The 24,925-nt window shown below is 33.5% G+C and overlaps 1 pseudogene; it reads left to right on the top strand.

The window, feature by feature from the left end:
• LOC124964066 (YEATS domain-containing protein 4-like) overlaps positions 1 to 24,692 on the top strand; it is a 49,441-nt pseudogene extending 24,749 nt beyond the window's left edge.
• Positions 24,693 to 24,925: the final 233 nt, after the last annotated feature.

The following is a 24,925-nucleotide window of genomic DNA, read 5'->3' on the forward strand; positions in this document are numbered from 1 at the left end:
AAAAAGGAACACTCATACATTGCTGGTGGGGTTGCAAATTAGTGCAGCCACTCTGGAAAGCAGTGTGGAGATTCCTCAGAAAGCTTGGAATGGAAACACTATTTGACCCAGCTATCCCACTCCTTGGCCTATACCCAAAGGACTTAAAATCAGCATACTACAGAGATACAGCCACATCAATGTTCATTGCTGCTCAATTCACCATAGCCAGATTGTGGAACCAACCTAGATGCCCTTCAGTTGATGAATGAATAAAGAAACTGTGGCATATTTATACAATGGAATATTACTCCGCAATGAAGAATGATAAAATTATGGCATTTGTAGGCAAATGGTCGAAATTGGAGAATATCATGCTAAGTGAGATAAGCCAATCTCAAAAAACTAAAGGACGAATGATCTCGCTGATAAGCGGATGAGGACATATAATGGGGGGTGGGAGGGGCTAGCATTAGATTTAGGGATAGGTTTAGAGTTAGGCTAAGGAGAGCGGCAAGAATGAAGGAAAGAAGGACTGTGTAGAGGGAAAAGAGGGGTGGGAGGGGTGGGGGGAGGGGAAAAATAAAATAAACATCATTACCCTATGTAAATGTAAAAAAATAAAAAATAAAAAAATAAAATAAAAAAAAATAAAAAAAATAAAAGAGAATCCTGCCATTTGTGTCAGCATGAATGAAACTTGACAACATCATGCATGCAAAATAAACCAGACAGAAGGCAAATACTGCATGATTCCACTTAGCTAAGGAATCTGATACAGTCAAGCTCTAAGAAACTAGTAGCAGAACGATGTTAACTAAAGGTTGGAGGATGGAGTAATGGGAAGTTACTAGTCAACAGGAATAAAGTTAAAGTTCTGCAAATGATAAAGAGAGCTACCCCAAATAGAGGTATTCTCTTTATCATTTGCACAACTTTCACTTGGCAAACAATACCTAAAATTTTGCTAAGAGGGTAGATTGTACATAAGTGTGGACTTTTTATTATTACTTGTTTTAAGGGGAGAAAATTGTATTTACTGTGTATAATATGATGTTTTGAACTAATATGCATTGTGGAATGACTAAATATAGCTAATTAACATATGAATGACCTCACATAGTAATAATTTTTTAGGTGAGAGTACTTTATATTTACTCAAAGAATTTTTCACAAATACAATATATTAACTATTGCCACCATGTTGTATAACAGATCTCCTGAAATTTTTCCTCCTATAATCCAGTAATTTCCCTACTGAATATCTATACAGAGAGAATAAAATCATTATGTCATGGAAAATATCTAAACTTTCATCTTTGTTACAGTAAAATTTATCATAGCTAAGATATGGAATCAACCTAAGTGTCTGTCAGTGGATGATAAATAAAGCATGATCTATATACACAATGGAATACCATTTAGCTATAAAAATAAGGAAATTCTGTCATTTATGGCAATGTGAATGAACCTGGAAGACATTATGCTAAGTGAAATAAGACAGGCATAGAAGACAGATACTTGACCACATTCATATGCCAAATGTAAAAAAAAATAATTTCATACAAGTAGGGAGTGGAATGTTAGTTATCAGGACTGAGGTACTAAGATAAGAGGTGGATGTTGGGCAAAAATACAAAATTCTGTTAAATGTTCTTATCACAAATAAGAAGTATTTAAAAATAAAGAGGGCAGGAGAAAGAGTTTGAGGTAATGAGTAATTGATGGTATACACTGTGATGATGGCTTAATATACTTCTAAACTCATTGAGTTGTAGACATTAAATATGTACAGCTTTTGTATTTCAATCACATCTCTATAAAGTGGTTTTAAAAATTACCTGAATCAAATTCCTGGCTCTTCCATTTGTTCTATGTATGACTTGAGTAAAACTATGTAACTTCTACTTTCCACAGTTTCCTTGCTTGTGAAATGAAACAAATATTTTATAGGGTGCTTATAAAGTGACATGATCCATAAAAAGCATGCAGTACAGTGTTTATCTTATACTAAGTACACCATACCTGGCAGTTAGGTGGGTAATAATTACTCAATGAATCTCTAACATTCATCTCCTCTGTTTTAATAGGACTTATGGATAACATTCTTACAGATATTTATGTATCATTATTAATAAGTATTGAATACTGAAAATGATATTGATTCTTAGAAAGTTAATAGTTCTATCCATTGACTATTTTAACTTAGGTGAATTGGTATTTATTGAATAGGCTATGGGGAGGTTTTCAACATTTAAGAATATGAAATAGTCATCTAAAATAATGTGACTATTAAAAAAGATTTGGAATAGATTAAACTTAATTTATAAAAGTGTGCTTTGGAAAAAAAATTGTCTTGTAAAACAGAAAAACAATGAAATACAATATCTGTCAGGAAAATAAAGAAATGGATAAATCAGCAACACTGACTTATCCAGTAAAAGAGAATTGAGTTTGTTACCAGTAAAATGTTTTTCCTAAAGACGAATTGCTCCTGGCAGTTGCTACACTTGGGACTGCCAGGTCCTGATTTGTGGTTTTTAGTAGGTTTGCATCCTCACAGCAGGCTGCTGCTAGCCATTCAATCATTGGAGAGGATCCATGTCTTCTCTCCTATTATCATCAGTTTCCTCCCATGGGACAATATCAGAATCATTAAAAAGAACTATTATTGTTTTCTGGTACTGTTTGAAGAACAAACAATATGTACTATGTACGTGTGTTTATATGTGTATGTGCCCGTATATAGACATCCTTCCACATGCCTATATGAGTGTTTGGTCTATGAAGGAAAGGGAAGATCAACTCAACTTAGAATGCCTAGAAGGAAAGGTAGAAAATCTCTATGCAGTTCTCAGGGACAATATATCTCCAGAAAAATTATCAGAGCTACTATATAACTGGGATGTCTGTAAAATGGAAGGTTGTCCCTGGAGATATTAAATGGCAGCAAAAATCTGGATTGGCTAAAAGTAGACAGGAAACAAGGGTAATTTGAACAACTACTGTGTTAGTGCTAGACACAAAATAATTCTCAGGGAAAAACTGATTCTGAGAGATGCTTTTTTCCCCTCCTCCTTAAAATAATTTTTGTTATGTTGTTTACTATGTATATGGATAATTTATGCTCATTTTATGAGATTATGCACACATTTTAATGCACCATTTTTTCTTAACAATTGAACTACCTAGAGATAATCACTGTTATGTCTTGTTACTCATCATCTAATTTCATGCATATTTCCAAGTATAATTTAAAAATTAAGACATATCTCTTTTGCAAATGGAAAAGCCCAAATACAGAAAGTATCATATTACTACACTTATGTATTCTCATCTCCATATCAAATATTGTTTCTGAATGTAAATAAAATATTTTAGAATAAATTTTAAGATGATCAATGTGGAACATTTTCAGACTTACACAAAAACTGGAAATATAGTATAAAATTCTCCCTATTACCAACATAATATAATACATTTGTTAAAATCGATGAACCAATATTCTCAAATTATTATTAACATCTGTATTAAAATCATTTTAGTTTCTTGGATCTTACCAAATACTACATTATATTTAGTTACAATATCTCTCTAGGTTACTCTTGCCCAGGGACAGTCTCTCAAATTTTTACAGATCTTTGTGACCTTGAAAGTCTTCGAGACTATAAGGTATATCAGAGAATGATCTTATACTGGAATATGTCTTACATTTTTCTCATGATTAAACTGGGGTTATGGGTTTGGAGAAAGAAAATTACAGCAGTAACTTATATTTCATCACAATAAATCAACAGCATGTACTGAGTCATGTTGATGTACACCTTGAGCACCTGGCTCTCACTTTCTGTGTTAGTCAGCTTTTCGTCACTATGACCAAAGTACCTGACAAAAACAATTTAGAGGAGAAAAAGTTTATTTTGGGCTCATGGTTCATGGTCTGCCAACTGCATTGCTCTGGGCCTGAAGTGAGGCAGAACATCATGGCAGAAGAGCATGGCAGAGGAAAACCTCTCAGCCCATGGTAGACTGGAAGCAGGGAGAGAGAGAGAGAGAAAGTACAGGGATGTGTCCCACAGTGACCTGCTTCCTCCAGCATCTGCCTATAGTTACCACCCAGAAGTCTATTCAAATTGTTAATACATCAAGTGGGTTAGTCCACTGATGAGGTTAAGACTCAAATAATTTAACCATTTCACCTCTGAACATTCCTGCCCTGCAGCGGGGGATACCTCATTTCAAACCATAACACTCTTCATCACTTCACCCCTCACATTCCGTAGTGTACTCTTTGAGGAAAGTTACTACTCCAAATGTACATTTAAAGGGTGGAACTATATGTTTCACCTCCCTCAGAAGAATTACTTACCTGAGGTACCTGGAATTCTTCTGCTGAGGAGATTTGTATCTTCTCCTTTATTTGTTTATTCATTGAAATATTTGTTTATACTAATACAGATTAATAAACAATTATTTCATACTTGGGTGAATAATCCGAAACTACTTTATATGGTTGACTCCATGACATTCCTCATCATTGTTTTTTGTTTTCATTTTTTAACATCTTACATCAGGGCAGTAGAAGATGCCCCAAACTTATTTTGTGTGTGTGTGTGTGTGTGATTTTTTTAATTTAATGATTTCTTCTTTATGTACATATATAAAATATATGTATATAATTATATACTAATTTATACACACACATACATGTTAAAGTTTAGCTAATGACTAGAAATTTGATTTCTGATTCATATAGTAAGACTATAGTTATATTTATAGAAACTGCAAAATGTTTTCCAACATAGTCATATAATTTTGTACTAATAGCAGCAATGAATGGCAATACCTATTTTTGTATCCTCACCAGCAGTTTATATTGCCATTTAAGAGTTTTAACCCTTTTTATGGATGTATAATTGTATTTTTCTGTTAATTTGCAATTTCCTAAAGAAAAATGATACTAAGTATCTTTTGATATCTTTTCTATCTGTAGCACATCCTTGGTGATGTATTTGTTCAGATCTTTTACGTACGTTCAAGTAGGGTATTTTTCTTTTGTTGAGTTATAAGATTTCTTTTAATATTTTGAATACAAGTTCTTTATCAGCTGTCTTTGGCTTGTCTTTTTAAGAGTAGGAGTTTTCAACTTTAATAAAGATCTAGATTTTCTCTTATATGTTCTATTTAGAAGTTTTATAGTTTTGTATTTTATATCTAATATATGTCACTTAATATGTTATTATAAGTCAATTTAGGTAAAAGTTGTAAGGTCTGTATCTAGTCACTTATTTACTTGCAGATGGACATCAAATTGTTCTAACACCATTTGACAAAAAGTCTCTTATGTATTCAATGAGTTGTCTTTGCTCCTTTTTTCCAAACATTTCAGTTGACGATATTTGCCTGGGTCTATTTCTGGGATCCCTATTCTGTTCCATTGCTCTATGTTTCTATTCTAAAGCCAATAATATACTCTTTTGATGACTGCAGCTTTCTAGTAAGTCCTATATAACACAACTCACAATAAAAGTTGCTGCCTAAGCATTAGAAGTAGAAGGAGTAGAACACCAAGTAGCTGGAGCAGGTGACCAGAGATAGGAATTCAGTAACGTTTTTTCCTCCTTAGACTCAACTCCCCACTTACCTTCAGCTTCCTTTAAAGGAACCATTCATTCAGACATTTGCTCTAGAACTTAAAGTGACCCACACCCTGTACATATATATATATGTACTACTGGTTTGCTGGTTGCTATACTGTGTCTGACTCTTTATTCCTGCCTTATGTGACCCAGAGAGTAGATATGCCCTCCAGCTTAATTGTGCCCTACTGCACAGGACCTGTAAGAAAGGACCTGTAAATAAAAATCTTTGGACTTGTTTCCTACTGTGGTGGTATACTGGATTCACACTTTCCATCTGAATAATCAGGGGCTACCCCCAGTCAAGATTTTCTTAGAATGACAGAGAGGGCCAAGCTTGGGCTCCCAGTGCAAGAGCAATGGTGAGTCAGGTATAAACTGATACATGTCAGACAGGAGCCACCGGGGTGTCTGCTAGTATGAACACTTGTGAGAGACACCCTAGCCACAGGTTGCTTGGACAGTAAAAGAAGCTTCCTGTGAAAAGCACACTATAAACACTCACATCCAGCAACCTTTCACTTCTGATAAGCTAGGGTTGTTAACTGCTGTAGGAGTGGAACCCCACATTAGTTGGAGGCACTCTAAACATCTTGAAATTAGGTAACGTGAGTCATCCAAATTTCTTAGTCTTTCTTGTTCAATATTTTACTGGTCATTCAAGTCTTTTTTCCCCCTCTCCATATAAATTTAAGAATCAATTTGTCAATGACTATACAATAATTTGAATGTTTCCATGGTGTAAGAAATAGAAATAAATAAAGAATGGACTAATAGTCCTGGCCTAGTCAGATACATTAGAGAATGACAAGTCAATTATTAGGAATAAGACTAGATTTAGCTCCAGCACCATACTATGAAATGAAATGTTTGCTAGATACTTGGGATGCCCATGAAATAATCCTTCTGTCATCACATAAAATTCTCTCTATGTGTCAGAATACTGGCAGAAAAATATGACACACTCTAGCAGACAATTTAAGAAGAGATTAATAAGAGATAAATTAAAAGATGTAAACAGGTTTGAGGAAAATGGCAAGAGGTAATATTGTACCATGAGACATAGTGACAGTAGGAAGTGATTATTGCTTCTAGGTCTGACGTCCAATGTGAATGGTTATTAAAACTCAAAAAGCACAGTCGTAAGGAGAGGGAAAGCTGAGAAGAGTTATGCATCCTCATCAAGAGGTGCTGCCAACCTACACATTGTGCCAACCTACACATTGCTGACAATGAGGGATGCAGAAGTAAACACTTCATCTATACTGTCTTCCTTCCTCTGATAGCACGTCAAGATCTTGTCTGCATCTAACTAAAAGCAAGAAGAGAAAAGAGTTGAATAAGTCAATGCAAGCTTATTAGCTTTTCTAGGCTCAGAGCAGGGTGAGAAAAGGTAGTGAGAGCAAAAAGTGACTTATTCCACTTCAGAAGAGAAGCCTGAGTCCCAGCTGCCAGGTCCAGCCTGCAAGTCAACATGATAATTATAAGCAATTGGGATAGTTTCACAGAGTAACATGAGGAATGAGGAGTTATCTAAGAACACACAGAGAGCAAGGTCCAAAACACTAACCAAGACAGGCCATGCAGTAAATGTAATCATAAAAGTGTTGCCAGAGAGGCAGATTCTAACACTGAGACCCGATGGGATATTAGTCATCCCGCCAGGGGTAAGAGGGAGATCTGATGCTGGGCAGCCTTTTGTGGTCTCTTCCTAGCTGGTTCAGCACACATCACTGTTTTTGAGTCAGGAGGGAAACACGGTTGGCATAAAGAAATGTTTAAAAATTAATTTACATCGCCTGTCTGTGTGCAGTAAAATGAATTCTCTCGTATACTACTGCAAGCAGTGAACACTGTTAGTACCCTCTGGGAAACAATATGCAGCAAGAGCTTTAAAATGTTCATTCTCTTCGACTGAAAATAACAAGTTTTATTGGATGTTTCATCATATTTATTTTTAATAAAATCTATTTAGTAAATAACATTGCTGGAAACATTTAAGTGTCAACTTTGGGAAAGAGACATTTAATACCCTATCCCCACAGCCTGGTTAGATTGGGATTATATCGGTTGCGCTGGTAGAGCAGGGTTGAGGCAGTAAACCTTAACCTCTGGCACATCTACCAGGTTGTGTCCATTAAAAAAGAAAAGAAAGAATTCTAGGGGTGAAAGGTGAACAATAACATACAAGAACATTTATCAAAGACAGGAGTCTTCAGAAATGTACAGGGAACTAAGATCCTTAGCCAAGAAGATAGAATAGTCAGGAAAGACACAAATAATGGCACATTAAATGTACAAAGGAAATATTTTGAGCAATAAGCAAAACAAGAGTTGCTCTCGATTGCTGACATATGGCGTGATACTTGGGCAGAGGGGCGTGGGTAAGCAGGAGTGGAGATGTGTAAAAGACCAATTCTCTAATTGGCAAGATTGAGAAGAATTGCTGCCGAGTTTGTCAACAAGGACAGGAAGACTTGTAACCTTAATCAACCACACAAGGGGTCTGAACAGTTCACCTGGGCCAGCCTAGGATTTGGGACTTCAGAGAAAAGTTTGAAAAAAAACAAAACAAAACAAAACAAACAAACAAACAAAAAAAAAAACAGGCAAGGTAACATCTTAGGGGTTGAAGCTGAGATTCATCAATGGAATCTGAAATTCATAGAAGAGTCTGAGGGATAAAATCTGCTTTAAGCTACTGAATTTTGTGAAAAACAACTTTAAAGAAAATATATGATTCTTCCTGAAAGGCAAAGCACCTAAATTCTGGCATGCTGAGTAGACCCTAGCTAGTGGAAACACTGTAAAACTGAACTGGCTATTTGCATTCCCAAAAGAGAGTGAGAAATCATCCAGGCAATGTGTGTTCTCTTAGTAGGCAGTAACAGAGTGGAAAGTGCAAGGGCTTAGGAAATAAAAGAGATCTGAGGTCAAATCACCACTGTGTGCTCTTAGACAAGTTACTTGATTTGTCTGAACTGTCTTCAGACAAATTATTGCTGCCTTCGATAACAGCAATAATAATAAAACCATGAGCTCTGCTCCGAAAACTAGTAACATTATGTATATGAAAGAATTTCATGGACTTCCATATGTGTACCAGCTAGCTAAATTAACTGTTCATTTCTCTGAATAAATTCACTGCTAGACTTTAATCATTGTCCGTGGTATTTTACCATTATTTGCAACATTCTTCTTTCATGAGAAATTTTACTTACCTAGTCAGATTCAGAGTGAGAAAATTATGTGGATTTTGTGTCTATTTACACTTGTCAAGGGATAAGAACGTTGACAATTTTATTAATCTCTTGGTAGCTAACAACCTCTAAGGACCTGATGACACCTCTCCATCAATTCTTAAGTGACTTAAGAGAAGAATATATGCTTAGAACTTTTGCTCAAAGTTGTATTATGAAAAATTCTAAGGTTCTGAGTAAAAGTTCAGGGATAAAAATTTTAAAACATTTTAATTTAACTCATAGAAGACCAGGTTATAGATTTAACAGAAAATACTTTCCATCTTTAAAGATAATGGATGAAAGAAAAAATGTTTTTGCTTCATGTTAATGGTAAAATTTGTGAAATCTGAATAAAATCTATAGTGAGTAGAAATGTGTAAGTGCTAGTTTCTTTGGCAGTGACACATATCATGGTTATGAAAGACATTGAAATTAGGGGAAATTAGGTAAAGGATAAATAGTATATTCTATACTACTTTCGTCATTTCTCTGTGCATGTAAAATTATTCTAATCTAAGAAGTTTATTTTTGAAATGACAGTTTTAATATCCTACTAAGCATTTCTGTGAATTCAGAATCCAAATTTTGTCACAGATCAGTCACTCCTCCATACATGTGAATTTCACATCTATAGATTTCAACCAACCTCTGATCAAAAATATTCAAAAATTAATAACTGTACTGAAAATGGACATATTTTTCCTTCTTGTCATTATTTCACAAATGATACAATGATTTACATAGAACTTATACCATAAGTAATCTGAGATGATTTAAAGCATATTAGAGAATATAAATCAATTATATACAAATAACGCACTGTTTTACATAGGGGAATTGAGTATCCATGGATTTTATCACACAAGAGGAGTCTGAGAGCCAATCCCCTGAAGTTATTGAGAGATTAATTCACTAGAAGCTGAGATTATAACCAAACCTCTATGAGAGTTATAGACAGAAAAGATCTACTTGTACAATTTTTTAAGTCAGGATATTTTAGAAATTAAAGCAACAGGATTTTGTTACAGGATTAAGAACTGAAACTTAAAGTTTCTAAACAAACTAGAAAGATGAATGATCACTTCTCAAATTTCCAGAAAACTTATGATGTGGCAAAAGATTGTTTCACAGGTTTTTCTTCCTTCAAAATTTCTCCTTCTGTACTCATTGTGGTTTTATAATTACATCATGCAACAGAATCAGATTTAAAATCTGAATTAAAAAATCAAACAAAAATACAATCAAGTAAAATATTAATATTATTATGGGAAGATATTATACTCAATTTTCTTTTGGGTTAATATAAGAAAAAATAGAACAATTAAATAGAAAATTTAAAGGAATGTGCAATCTGGCAAAATTATATACCACAAGAAATAGGAAAATAAAATCACTGAAGGAACTAAGTTTAAGATACCAGACTTGAACAGTTTGGTAAACAAGACAAATTTTCTAGGACAGTTCTCTGTATTAATTGTTTTGTTGTATAGTTCTAAAGAGATGCATTTCATTTCAAAATTTTATCCAATTATACACATTTTCTAAATTTAATCTGTTGAGGAGGAAAAATGTCCCCATAAATTAGGGTACCTCGCAACACAATTCCCTACAACTGATGAATTTCCTTTAATACAAAATTATTCTTAATCTCTGTGGATTTTCTCTTGTCACCTAATTTCAATGATGAATATTTTAGCTAAACTGATACTATGCTATCGTGCGCAATGTGTCTCTTTAAAAATCTTTAAGAGAAGCATTATGATCTTGTCCTTTTTCTAATAATACTGAGCATTTTTAAATGAAGGGAGCAGCAGCTTTCCTATATAGATAATTTCATGTTGCAGGAAAGAAAAAAGAAAAGCATTAACAATTATTAAGTATATGCTGTATGCCTTCTGGTATATGAAACTTTTCATTTAATTCTTTTAGTGAGGAATGAAATTGTTGGTAGGACAGGCTGTCTGAGGAGCTAAGTAACTGACAGGATACAAACATGAGTAAGTGCTTGTTAGGGAATTCAAAAAAGTTTGTCTGATCCTAAAGACAGTCAGTCCTCATGAGCATCATAATTGCCACTATTGCAGGTATTTGTAACTGTATGCATTCGGTTAGGCAGCATTTTCTATTCTCCTTTGTGGAAACCTTTAAGGGAAAGGCAAGAAGAGATGGGAAGGAATTCTAGGATAAGCAATATAAATGTTCAAAGGGCAGACAGGGCTTATGATGGCTTGACTTTAAAGGGAGGAACTAGAAAGCTATGAATAAGTCTTTTTAATGGTAAGTAACATGATAAATGAATTACTTAGTAGGCTATATTAACATTATAGATGGGGAAAGTTTTATAACTAACTTTCAGAGAAAAAAATGTCACATGCACTTTGAAGTTGTATATTTCAAAATTATATTTCTGTTGTTTCTGGATTATCAGAATAGTAAATCTGTCCACAATGCAATATTTGGAAAACATAGAAAATCATCATTAAATGAAATTTATGATACTGATATTTTCACTTTCAACCCTCCAGCAATAACTATTGCTGTTATTGTGATAGAATGTCCTCCAACATATATGCACACATACACACACACACACACACACACACACAAATAGACATATGAGCGTCTCCATGTTAGGATTCTAGGATATATACTGCTTTGATAATGACAATTTTCCATGTCATGGTATTTTGCCTTGCAATTTATAATGACTACAATACCCCATGATTTTAAGTTTTACTTTCTAGGAATTGAGTTTATCTTTGCAACTTTAATAAAGAATTCAATTAATTCTAATATTTGAGAATAGAGGAATTCTCCCCTAAAATTGACTTTAAGAATTTCAGATCTATAAAAAATTCAAAGCATGCCACAAGAAACACCAATATATATCCAGATGTACCAATAGTTATTTTGCTACATCTACTTTTGTTTTTCGCATGCTACATACAGATCAAACCTAGGACCTTGCATATGCTAAGCAAGTGCTCTACCACTGAGCTAAACCCTCAGTTCTTGCCACATCTACTTAATCTCTCCTCTCTCCCTCTCACTCTGTTCCACTCACACATCTAATCATCTGTATTTGTACATATATATGTACATTTATATGTGTGTGCCTGAGTCAGTGTATATGAAATGTAGCTTGCAGACCATGTAGCACTTTACCTCTAAATACTTCAGACACACAGAAACAGGTAATTTAACATCAGTACAATACTTATACTTAAATTACGGTCCATACAGAAACTCTTCTTATTATTCCAGTAGTTCCCCTTATTGCTTGGGGTTTATTTATTTTGATCCTGCAGGATCTAATTAAGGACTATGCATTACATTCAGTTGTCAAGGCTCTTGAGTCTTCTTTAATAAAACAAAGAAAAAGGAAAAAGAAACAAACAAACAAAAAATACCACAGTTACCAGTTCTTTTTGTCTTTTGTGCCACTGAGAATATTTCAATATTTTATGTATACAGGCCAGGCCAATTGTCTTACAGAATTTTTGTCAAATTGGGTTTGTTTCTTTGCTGATGATTAGATTGATCCAGTTTTTCTTTCCAGATACTTCAAAGTGATCCTCTCCTTCTGTATGTAAGATGCAACGGAAAATAGAAAATCAAACTACAGGTCAAACTAATTTGTTGTGAGCTGAATCCCTGTGTTATGGTGGTGTCCTCTAGATTTCTCGGTGGTAAAGAAAACTTGTTCTACTGTGGTTTAACAACCATTTATGGAGATGACTCGAGAATACTAGGTGAATATCCTATTCAAACTGTCCTTTTCCTCATGATTGCCACATTTATTTACAATTCTTGCCTGAGTTATAATTGGATTCACTTTAAAAGATTAATTTTGAAAAATTTATTATATCTCCTTATCACATTTTTCTGAGACATGAACTTTTTTATATACAGTTATTGGATTTTTTTTCATTTTATGTTCTTCAAAACATCCTTAACATACACTTTTTAAAAAATGCTAAAGTGTGATAGGTTGACATATTTGACTCCATGGAAATGTTATAGGCCAGGCTATATGGGCAATGACTAAAAAGACTGCATTTTACCCTGAGACTCCATGTTATGTAGGAAATGCTTCTTCCATGGGAAGGCCCCACCTCTGTATCCATCAACAGCTGCTTAGCATGACTTGTTTGGCAATACAAAATGACAAAATGGCAATTCTTGTATAATAAAAAATTCTTCTCTTTTTGATTCCTAGTCTCCTAAACAATGTAGCATGTTAACAGTGATGTCAACAGTGATTGTTTAGATGTTAGTAACCATTTTTTAGTTTGTACCTAAGTAAGGTCATTTTGACCCACTTGCCCCTGTGCTAATGATTTCAGATTCCATGATGTTAGTTTATAATTTTAAATCATAGCAACAGACACTTATGATTGATGTACTGATTTATGGTATAAAAACCCCTGCAGTCCTGTGGTTGGGACTCCCAATAGCCATGTTGGGGGGCATTGTATGAGACAGTCAACCAGTCGGCTTAATAAAAACTCTTAAATTCAAATTTCAATTCAAATTCGAATCAGTGGTGATGGGTCTGTTCTTAAGTTGCACTCCACAAGAAAACAATGAGCTACTTCTGTGATACTATTTCTGGAGAATAACTTTGAATAACCACACCCTGTCAAATTGAAAGAAATTACCATATTTTTCTTCCTTCTTTAAACATTGTCATTTCCAACTTTGTTAATTTAATGGGTGATTTAACAATTGAAAGGTTATAGTTAACTGTTATTAGCACACACATATTGGACATATATTTTCATTTTATGTTTACTTAAGTATATTTTACATTAATTTCTATTTTCTTAAGAATGTCTGAAGTAATAATTAAAATATAATTTGTTTTTCTCTGCTTATTCCCACATATTTATCACCATGATTCTCTATTCTTATGATGTTCGGTTTTCTCAGGTTAACATATTTAAGTATTTTTAATTTGTACTGGCACATGTTTTTCTGTAATTGTTCTTCCTGTAAAGTGTCTGTTCTCTGGGTGCCTACTTTTTTTAATGCCTGAACAACAACACAGTCCTTAGAAGAAATAATATTGTTAAAATGTCTCTACTACCCAAAGAAACCTACAGGTTCTAATGGTATTCTTTACAGAAAGAACAATCATGAAATTCCAATAGGACCATTATAGACCCAAGTAATCAAAGCAATCTTAAGTAAAGTACAAAGTCTGATGCATCATCTTTTCTGACTTCAAAACATATTGCAAAGATATAGTAATCAAAGCAGTATGGTATTGGTATCAAAACACACATACAAAACAATATAACAATCTGGAAAGCTCACAAATCAATGTGTCTGTGGTCAACTGACCTTCAGAAAGGTTTTAAGAACACATAATGGGGATACCTCTGTAATAAATCGCAATGGGAAAAGTGAACATTCACATGCCAAAGAATGAAATTGGACCTTCTCTCATACTATATGTAAAAACAATGCAAAATGTATTAAAGATTTAAACTTAAGAACATAAACTATAAAACTATCAGAAGAAAACATAGGAGATGGGCTTCTTGACATTGGTCTGAGTAATAATTTTGTTAGATGACACCATAACCTCAGGTCACAAAAGAATAAATAAAGAAGCGGTATAGAACCAAAATATTAAAACTTTTGTACAGCAATGGAAACAATCAACTGCATGGAAAAAAATCTACAAATTGGTAGAAAATATTTTTAATATATACCTTTCAGGTATATATTATATATATCCAACATATAAGGACCTCATATAACTCAATATCAAAATAAAATGAATAAATAAATACTCAAAAACTGGGCAAAGAACATGAATAAATATTTCTCCAAATAAGACATGGAAATTATCAACAGGTGATGAAAAGGTGCTCAACACCATTAATCATCATGGGAATACAAATCAAAACTAAAATGAGATATAACTTCAGACAGACTGGAATGGCTTAAATCAAAAAGAAGATAGCAAGTGTTAGTGAAGACATGAAACAAAGGGAACTGTTGTGCCTTCTTGGTGAAAACTCAACTAACAGAAACATTATGGAATATAATGAAGAGTTTCTTCAAAAATTAAAATAGAAATAGTACCATATGATGCAACAATTTCACTCTGGATATATGCTCAAATGAAATGAAATCATGCATGTTGACGAGATCCAAAAACTCCCGTGTTTACTGTAGCATTAGTCACTAACCACAAGATATGGAAACAACCTCAATTTCTATTGACAGATGAATAAAGAAAATGGTATGTTCTTCTGTCATTAAAAAGAAAGAAATGTTGGAATGAACCTGGAGGACATTACGGTAAGTAAGACAAGCCAGACTCAGAATCACACATACTGTATGATCTCAAATACATGTGGAATTTAAAATAACCAAATTCATAGAAATATAGAAAGGTGCTCTTCAGGGGCTATAGGGGAAGATCTCAGTAAAACAAAATTAAGTTCTGGAGACCTATTGTACAGCAATGTAAACCTAGTCACCAATACTGCATTGAACACTTGAAATCTGCCAAAATTGTAGATCTTAAGTATTCTCACCACAAGAGATAAGAAAGGAAGGGAGAGAAAGAGGAAAAGAGGGTGAAAGAGAGAGTGAGCAAAGGAATGAAAGAAAGAAGGAAGGAAAGATAAAGATAAAGATAAGAAAAGTGTAACTTTGTGAAGGGTGAAAAGTGTAATTTTGTAAAGGGTTGGTATCGTGTCTATGGTCAACTGATCTTTGGCAAAGGTTCAAGAACACATAATGGGGATACCTCTTTAATAAACTGCAATGGGAAAACTTAACATTCACATAATGCGGCAATTATTTCATTATATATAGAATTATTTCATCATATATATATTCCTTATACATACACATGTAATATTTATATACATGTAATATGTATATACATGTAGATATATCAAAATGTTGTTTTACATACTAAATATGCAAAACAATATGCAAAACAATATGTATACATTATATATATACACATAATATATATACATGTGTATATATATCAAGACATTGTTGCTTTGCTTACTAAATATACAAAATTTTGTTTTTCAATTACACTTCACTAAAAAGGAAAAAAAATCTTAACTAAGATACCTAGTACATCTTTTGCTATAAACCTAAATCAACCTATTCCAGATTCGGTTTTCTTACTGGTTAAAAAAATAAAAAAGTTATTGTCCTAGATTTATCTTAAAGGAACTTACATCTCTGCAAAGTTATAAAATAATAGTTATTCCTTTTTTTTCACAAAAATAATCCTCTTATGAGATGTATAGATATAGGGTAGTTTGAGGCTGGTTGTACAAGCAGTCTAATAGATAATTCTAAATTGTGATTGCTCGTTTTCCCTCCACATTGTTTGTATACTTTTGACTACAGAAAGGAATATCATTCCTATATGAATTTCAGTTGATTTTCTTGACTGATCATTATCTCTGTATGTAGTAGATTATTGTTCAGATTTTACTTCTCAAAATGCAAGAAACTGGTGACAGACCATGCCCTTTGGCTTCAAGAGTTATTATAAGACACTGGCATTAAAATTGTTGTAAGATGTTAGAGTTTGATCCTTTGGTGATTTGGAAGACAATGGTGGATTTCTTTCTCTTTCATGTTTATTTTTCCTTTTGTCTTAAACAATGTAGCTATTAATTGGGAGAGAATAATTTAGAATCTGCTGTTCAGCTTCCATTTCCACTCAGAAATATTTGATCTATTTTAAATTTGTGTTTGAAATATGGCACTAACTGCTGCTGTTACCAAGTCATGGGGCTAAACTCTTCACAGAGAGGTCAGCTAAGTCATCTCTCAGCCTGAGCTATTCAAAGTACCATTAATATTGACTCTTCTCCTCCAGAAGTTGATTCTACTCTTACTCTTAAAATAATTCTTTTCAGGATCTTATAACTACTCTAGGATAGATTGTCTCTCTGATTTATAATCTAATTAGAGCCCTTTTACTCTTGTGTCTAGAAGAAGAGTCCTGCTTCTCATCCATTATGTGGAGCCATTTCATACACCCTAGTCTCCTAGTAAATCCCAAATCATTCTTTCTACCTGTAGGTGAAAGGATCATAGTTTCATTTCCTTTATCTTACAGGGGCTGTTGCCCAAATTTTTCATCAAATATGATTGCTTTTATCCAAAATAACTCCATTACATACTTCACTGATGACCCAAACTGCAAAAATTTTTGGAATAAGATTGGAGGACCACGTGTATGTCCTGAGAGAAGTTCTTTCCAGTGTCTCCTTATCACTGTTATGCACAAAGAATGAATGAAATAACGAGGATGATTGTAAGTTCTCAAAAACATATAATATGTATATTGCTTTAGATTGAATTCTTCTAAATTTCTTAAACATCATTTGAAAGCAATGCTTCTTAACAACTCTCTGATTCAGATTATTAGTGAAATGTCATTTGTATCTTTCAGTTTGCATTAGTCACAATGGTTAAAGCATTTTGAACATTGCATTTGGGGATTTGTTTAGTATGTGTTAACCTGGAGAGAAGTGATAGTTTTATAAAAATAAAGTTTCATATTTTGATATTTGCTAGGGAGAACAATGTGCTTTGGACAAAAATACAGAAAAGTGATGGGATGTGCCAGTTCAAAGGCCTCAAGAACTATTGAGCTCTTCTGCTTACCTTGTAGTCATTCTGTGAATATGCCCAAGCTAACCCATTAGAGGAGGAGAGACCTCATAAACCAGAACCACATCAGCAGAGGTGCCCCAGCTGAGACCCCAAGCACCAACACCAACCACTGCCCAAACTACCACTTAAAGAAATACATGGGAGACCCAACAGAAATAAGAAAAAGATGCCCCTAGTGAAGCTCAACCTCAATGGAATACCATAGAACAAAAAACTAAATAAATCGTATTCTAATCCGCTCGTTTGGGGATGACTTTTTGTTCAAGCACTCTGATTCTGGGTACTAGTTGGCAGGGTAACTCTTCAAGGCACAATTTGACTAAGTTTAATCAGTCATTAGATTTTCAAAGGCCATACAACCCCATGACCCAGATTGAGGAAGGCACTGTCCCTACCAGAACTGTTATTCATAGAATTAGATTATTTATAATTGTTGACCTATCTTAAGTGGGAGTTGGACTGCTCAATTTAGCACACGTTATTCACACTTCCATAAACTCTACTCATATATTAAAGATACAACATCACAAGTGAGCATGAAGGATATATACTGACAAAGACTATGGATCCTAGTTTTAAAGCTGTATAAATTCAGTCAAATCATAAAAGTTTTGTTTGTTTGTTTGTTTCTGGTACTGGGGATTGAACCTTGCCTACTTGCTAGGCAAGTACCCCAACCTCAGTAAGCAATAACCCTAACCCTGAAAGTATACTAAATTGTAAATTAATGTTCACCCTTCACTAACAAGTAAAGAAGTCATGAAATTACATATTTTTAAAGTTCCATATAAGCCACTATATTATTTCTCTTCCCTCTGTAATGGACATGCAATTTAATGTTTCAATTTTTTTCATTCCAGTGGAATCTGAAAATTTGGCAATAAATGACTAAAAATATATTATGAGGAAGCAATTAAAATTAAAAAAGTTTTGTTTTTATCATGTTTTTAGATACTATTATATTCATTTTAGCTATTGTTTCTTCTTCATAAGAACATCTTATTATCATGCCTAAATATTAAGCATGACAGTGTAGTGGTACTCCATATTTCTTGAACACCCAAATGATACATACTTTTCTGGAACATCCTAACATAAGGTTGGTCTTTTGCTACTTGATTTTATGAAACATGTCTCTTTATAAGCCTTTAAGTAAGAAAAAAACTTTATTAAAAATCTGTTAGGGCTGGAGATATATCTCAGTTTTTAGAGTGCTTGCCTTCCCCTGCACAAGGCCCTGAGTTCAATCCCCAGCACAACAAAAAAAAAAAAACTGCTTAATAATGAACATTTAAAATTATACATTTTTGAAAATCAAAAGTTAATTATTAACACAGAGATGTGTGATATAAAATAAATGATATGAAAATGCATTAGGACATGTAATTTAACAACAATTGTCTCATGAAGTAGTAATAGCAGGTAAAGTCTCAGAGAAACTATCAACAAAGAGCTCTTTGGTTGTGTATTTACCCTTACAATATTATAAAATAATTGAGTCAAGGAGATCTGATTTTCATAATTATAATCATAAAGAACAACACTTGCAACTGTACCCTTAATTTTATTTAAAAATATTCATCTGGTATCTTGGATTTTGAATCAGTCATGACAAGAAACCCTTAATGCAGGCTCTCTCAATTTTTTATGTTAAAATAGTCATAGAGCCACAGACAAATATGTAAACTTACAAATAATAAAAGTTTGAAAGAAGGACAATCTAATGTTAAAAATCTACCTGGAGTAGGAATGTGAGAAAGATAACAGACTTTAACTTAGAGTAAGTATATTCTGGCTTTATTCCATAAATAAGAGTGGCCAAAAATTCGTTTCCTGATGCTCAAATCACAATTCATTTCATAGTTGGAAACATGGGACCTTTACTAATCAAGCAGCCATTTGTACCTTAAGATCAATATAGGAAGGGAAGATGAAATTTTCTTCTAATAATATTCTTTAATTCCAATTATTTATTCATACAGGCATAGAATGTAATACAGTAATAACTAGACAGTTAGTATAAATTGGGCATTTTTATTCCAAATGAGATGCTAAATGTTTAAATACATTATTCAATTTAAGTATCATAAGAAATCTATTCTCAGTATTTATCAGCTTTTCCTCATTATAAAACATAACTGATATAATCAACTTATAAAGAGAAAAGGCATATATTGGTGCAAGATTTTAGAAGTTCTTGTCCATGATCTGCCTGCCTCATTGCTTTCAGTCCTACAGCAAGTTAGCACATCATTAAGAGAGCACCCAGTGTGGAAAAATCATTTCCATCACATTCAGGAAGCAAAAGAGAAAGAAGGAGTCAGGATCCCAAAATCCCTTCCAGGGGCACAACCACAGTGACCTAAAATACCTCCCACTCTTTCAAGTTCTACCACCTTCCAAAAGTACTACCCTGGGAACCAAGCCTTTAACACATGGGCCTCAGGGAACATTTCAGATCCAAACTATAGAACTCTCACTTAATGGTGGAGGAAAAAAAGGGCTAGAACGTTTTTCTATTTATATTGAACCATATCAAATTAACAATTGCCACAACTTTTACCTACGAAAAAACATCAATTTCATATGATTCAAACTAACACTATGTGAATTATGCAGATCTGATATCTAAGTTTATGAAAAACTCCTTAAATCTCAGAAAGGAAATGAGAAGGAGGTTGAAAGGGGTGAAATTCTTGGTGTACAAGCAGATTTTCAGAGGAGTCTGACTTGCTATAAGCATTTTGCAGAGCATGGGACCAAAATAATCATTGCAGAACTGAAAATCGTGGTTTTGTTTCTGTTAAGAATAAGGGAATCAGATAAGATTAAATGAACTAGCTCTCAAGACTAGCCCCTAGTATGCTTTGAAACTCTGCTATAAACCCTCCTTGAAGAAGGAAGCCTATGGTATGGCTTTCTAATTGAAATAACGGAAGAGAACAAATAAAATGAATACACATTAACACTCGGTAATTTATTCTCTGCTCCAGTGTTATAATTATTTATTACAATCAATAATATATTTTCTATAACAGGATGGGAGGCATGAAATCTTAAAAAATCCATAGGGGAAGGTGCTTAGGTGGAGGAAGTAGGAGGGGTTTGAACAATGACAAAAATATAATTCAAGATGATATTTTAGTAGTAAATAAAACGTTGCATTAAATTTAATACTATTTTGAAATTTTCTAGAAAGCCCATGGATTTTGTTATTATTTACAGATGCTTCTAAGGAAAATGCTACTACATATGGAAGAAGCCCTATACCAGGAAAGGCAAAAGTAATATGATAGTATCTCTTATTATAGTTAACTCTACCAGGTCAAGTTTCAGCAGCACCTTGCCTTTGAAATTTTGTTATCTCAAAATTATAGGATATTTTAAGCTTTTTTTCCTTGTATTGCATGTACCTCTAGACCTCTGGCTTTGTTTTTAAACTTAATCATTTAGTACATTCTGTTTTAGTGAACACAGAGAAGTACAAGATTACCCTTTTACGAAACGTAAACTATTTTAAAATTTATTTATATTAACACAATTCCCTCTCTTGTAGTTGGAACACATGGAACACAAATTCATCATTTTTGAGGTGCATTCTACTAAATGTCTTGAATAATTTAACAGGCTTGATGATTTCCATTTTGTAGATGAGATTTCTGAGGACTTCAGAAGATGAAATAACTAATATAAGGTCAAAGAGATTAAAAATTAGTCAATATTTTAACTAACACAGTTTGATCCCAGAAGACCTACTTTTAACAATCATCTTATGCCAAAATTTTATTCAAATAGTAATTGTGTCACTTGATATTGTGAGTATTAAGCTTTGAGTTAATGTAAATCTTTTCCAATAATGAGAAACATGCTTAAAGTTCCTCTCCCTTCATAGCACTTTTCTAGTAAGAGATGAGACTTCAAAAATTTAACTTAATAGCATTATCAATGTTTCTTATGGAACTGATATTAGAAAACTATGGTTATTAGACTAATTAATACTGACTAATATTAGACTCATTAATGAGTATGGACCAGATGATAAATTTTCAATATTGTTGATAATTACTATTATTAAATTATTATGTTTATCAGGATATAAAAATCAATCATTGAAAATGTGGATAGAAATCAGGGATATTTGTTACACAAATATTGTAACTGAAACTGCAAAGGTTAAAAAGGAGGAACTATAGATAAAGGAACTTTATTGATGCTAAATTGACTTCTAGATGATAAAGAAGATGCTCTGAGGGTAAGACTTTTTTAATAGCAGATAATTTAACTTAAATTAAAGCAAGTATAAGGCAATAAAACATATTGAATTAATCAAGTCAAGGTCATGAATCTTTTACATAAAGCCACTTTTTTTTCCAAAGTTAAGGCTTTAAAGTAATCTTTTTTTGCAGTTCCTAATACCAATACATTCTTTATTTCTCATAAATGCAGTGAAGTCATTTCTTCACACTCTGATTTTATTACTTCTTTATTGCAGAACTCTGAAAAATGGTGGTAAAATTTTTCATTGATTCTGTGTGATTTTCAGATTTGCATATCTTATAAGCTTCATGGGCAGTAAGTACATTTAAATGCAATCCAGTATAAGTATAATCACTTATTTCCTATCTGTATATATTTCAGTTTAGTTAACTTAATTTTGTTAATCCAATTGCTTTAAAATATGTAGTTTTCAAATCTTTATTTAGGAATCATATTTTTCCCTTAAGTGATATTGCTCTGAATATAAAATTATACTTTCCTAGGAATGAGAAGTTTGTTTTCTTTCTTCTCAAGGTGACTTAGAGGCTAAAATACAGATAACATTGTTACATGAACAAGGACCTCAGAGCAATTTTACGAGTGCCACTATAAGATTCACTGTGTAAAATTACTCCTTACCTTGCCCCAAAAGTAAAACTGTATGTTTAATCTAACAAAACAGATGACTATTTAAAAAAAGGAAAAAGAAAGAAAGACAGAGAGACAGAGATACAGAGACAGAGAGACAGAGACAGAGAGACAGAGAGAGAGAAAGGAAGGAAAAAAGGAAGGGAGTGAGTGAGGAAGGGAAGAAGGAAAGCAAGGCAGTTTCCTCTTTTAATCTATTTAATCATCTGAAAATTGAAGAACTGGGCTAAATTTTTATATTTTGTAAAAATGTAACTCTAAAGCTTCTGTTGAGATTGGCCTAAAATTAGTGGATTGTAGAGAGTATATGGAAGAACAAAGCCAAATACCAGGAGTAGATTTATTCAGGAACACTTCACCGACGATGCTGATTTCTGGCATTTGTCCTTCAACATGGCAACCTGACCCACTGCTGTGACTCTTCAGTGAGATTGCCCAACAACTTCCTTCCATCCACAACTCACCTTCTCCCCATATACACAAAGAACTCCCCTCTTTCATCAAATTGTAGGTTACACTTCTTTATGATATTCCCTTGCACTTCTATACAGAAAAAGGTAATTCTGGTCAGGGCAAAGTCCTGCAGGAAGTTTCTGGGTAAGAGTAAATGCTTTAGATTACTGATCATCATAGTAGATACTATTCTAATTCCTAGCTAGCTGTGACTAATTATTTCTATTTTTGAACCCTTTGATTCATTTGTACATTATTTATTTTCTACAGCAAAGTGTCTTACCCTTTTAATATAATATAAAAGTATCATATTCACAGATACTAGCTAAACAACAAACAAATAAATTTCTCCTCATACTTAAGTAATTTAAAATCCACTTTCTGCCATTACAATAGGTGGGGGGGAAGCCCTGAAAAATATGAAATTAGTCCATGCATTTAATAGATCCTAAAGTGTCAAAAAGATTAAAAGAGTACCAAACAGTGAGGATTTCTCCATATTCAAGTTTGAGAATTCTACCCTATGAATAGCAAAGATCCTGAACAAATTGTTTCCTGCTGTATCTTTGGTCACTGCCTGTTTATCTACTGAGAGTAGGATTTAAGAGGAATAAATAGAAAAACATTAGCATATTAGTAATATTTGCTGCTTATGCTTTCTTCAGTAAGATCCTACTAGAAAAAGTCAAGTTTGTGCTCAAGCTGGCTATGTAAAAGATGAGAAGAAAGATAATATATTTGAAAAGATAATATCTGAAAAACACGGTCTACTTAGAGTCAGCAGTCCAAATAGTCAAGAGTCAAATCTTTTTGTATTTTGTGAAGTTGGAAAAGACAACTATCTGTCCCCAAATGGTTATTAGCACTATATATGAAAGGATAGGCAATTAAAGACAGCAATGGACTTCTGCTCTGCTCTTCAACCTGCAGGGCTGAACGAGCTACCCCAACCCAATCCCTCAGGAGCCAGCTGTCACTCAGTGCCCAAGTCCTGGTGACTCCTGTCAAACCCTCTGCATGTCCGCGTGGGAGGTGCGGGGCCTTTGAATGAAGTGGAGACCCCGCTGGCCCGGGTCTCATTCCCTGACGTCAGCAAATTCTTCCATGGGACAATAGGTTGAAGAGAATGACTGAATTTGGGCCTGACTCCAGTGGGAGAATGAAGGGGGTTACCATGATTAAAGCAAGAGTTTATGGTAATGTTGTTTGATATTTTAGGAAGAAAAGAGAAGACCCATCAATGGACAGTATATCTAAAACCATATAGAAAAGAGGATATGTTAACATATGTGAAGAAATTCCAGGATAAATTGCACAAGAACTATGGTAATCCTTTAAGAGCTGTTAACTGAAACAGGATGGGGTGAATTTGAAATAACCATCAAATGTCTTTCATGGACCGTAATGAAAGACCTGTAACCCTATATCATTTATTAAAGCGTTTCCAATCAGACACCAATGCCATACTGGGGGAAAAGACAGTGGTTTCAGAGTTATGTGATGAAATGATATTTCAGGACTTAACAGCAATGATGCAACAATTATTAACAGTTTCTTGTCAGCTAACATTAGGAGTCTATAAATATGAAACAGAATTTGCAGAACTTGAAGTGAAAACCAGAGAAAAATTAGAAGCTGCCAAGTAAAAAACAAGCTTTGAAATTGCAGAGCTTAAGGAGAGATTAAAAGCAAGCTTTCAACTATAGATAGTTTAAAAAATGAAATCAGAAAACTTGAAAATGATCATACAAAAGACATGAACATAGGAGGTTCCGAGGAGAACTTAGTAGTAAGCTAAACTGAAAGTAAGGTGGACTTTAATGGAGAATGTACTTACTGTAAATGCTATGATGGTTCTTTGAGGAACTGCATATAGCATTGTTGATCATAAATTTCTCATCAATGATTTCAAGGCATCTGTTCTGTTCAAGCAATCTTTAATAACAAATATATGTGTATAATACGAATGGATGCCGGGCATTTTACAAACTCATTTTAGGGAAAACATATGATAAGCACAATGTTAAAAAA

Source organism: Sciurus carolinensis, chromosome 14 (assembly GCF_902686445.1).
Source record: "Sciurus carolinensis chromosome 14, mSciCar1.2, whole genome shotgun sequence".
NCBI lineage: Eukaryota > Metazoa > Chordata > Mammalia > Rodentia > Sciuridae > Sciurus > Sciurus carolinensis.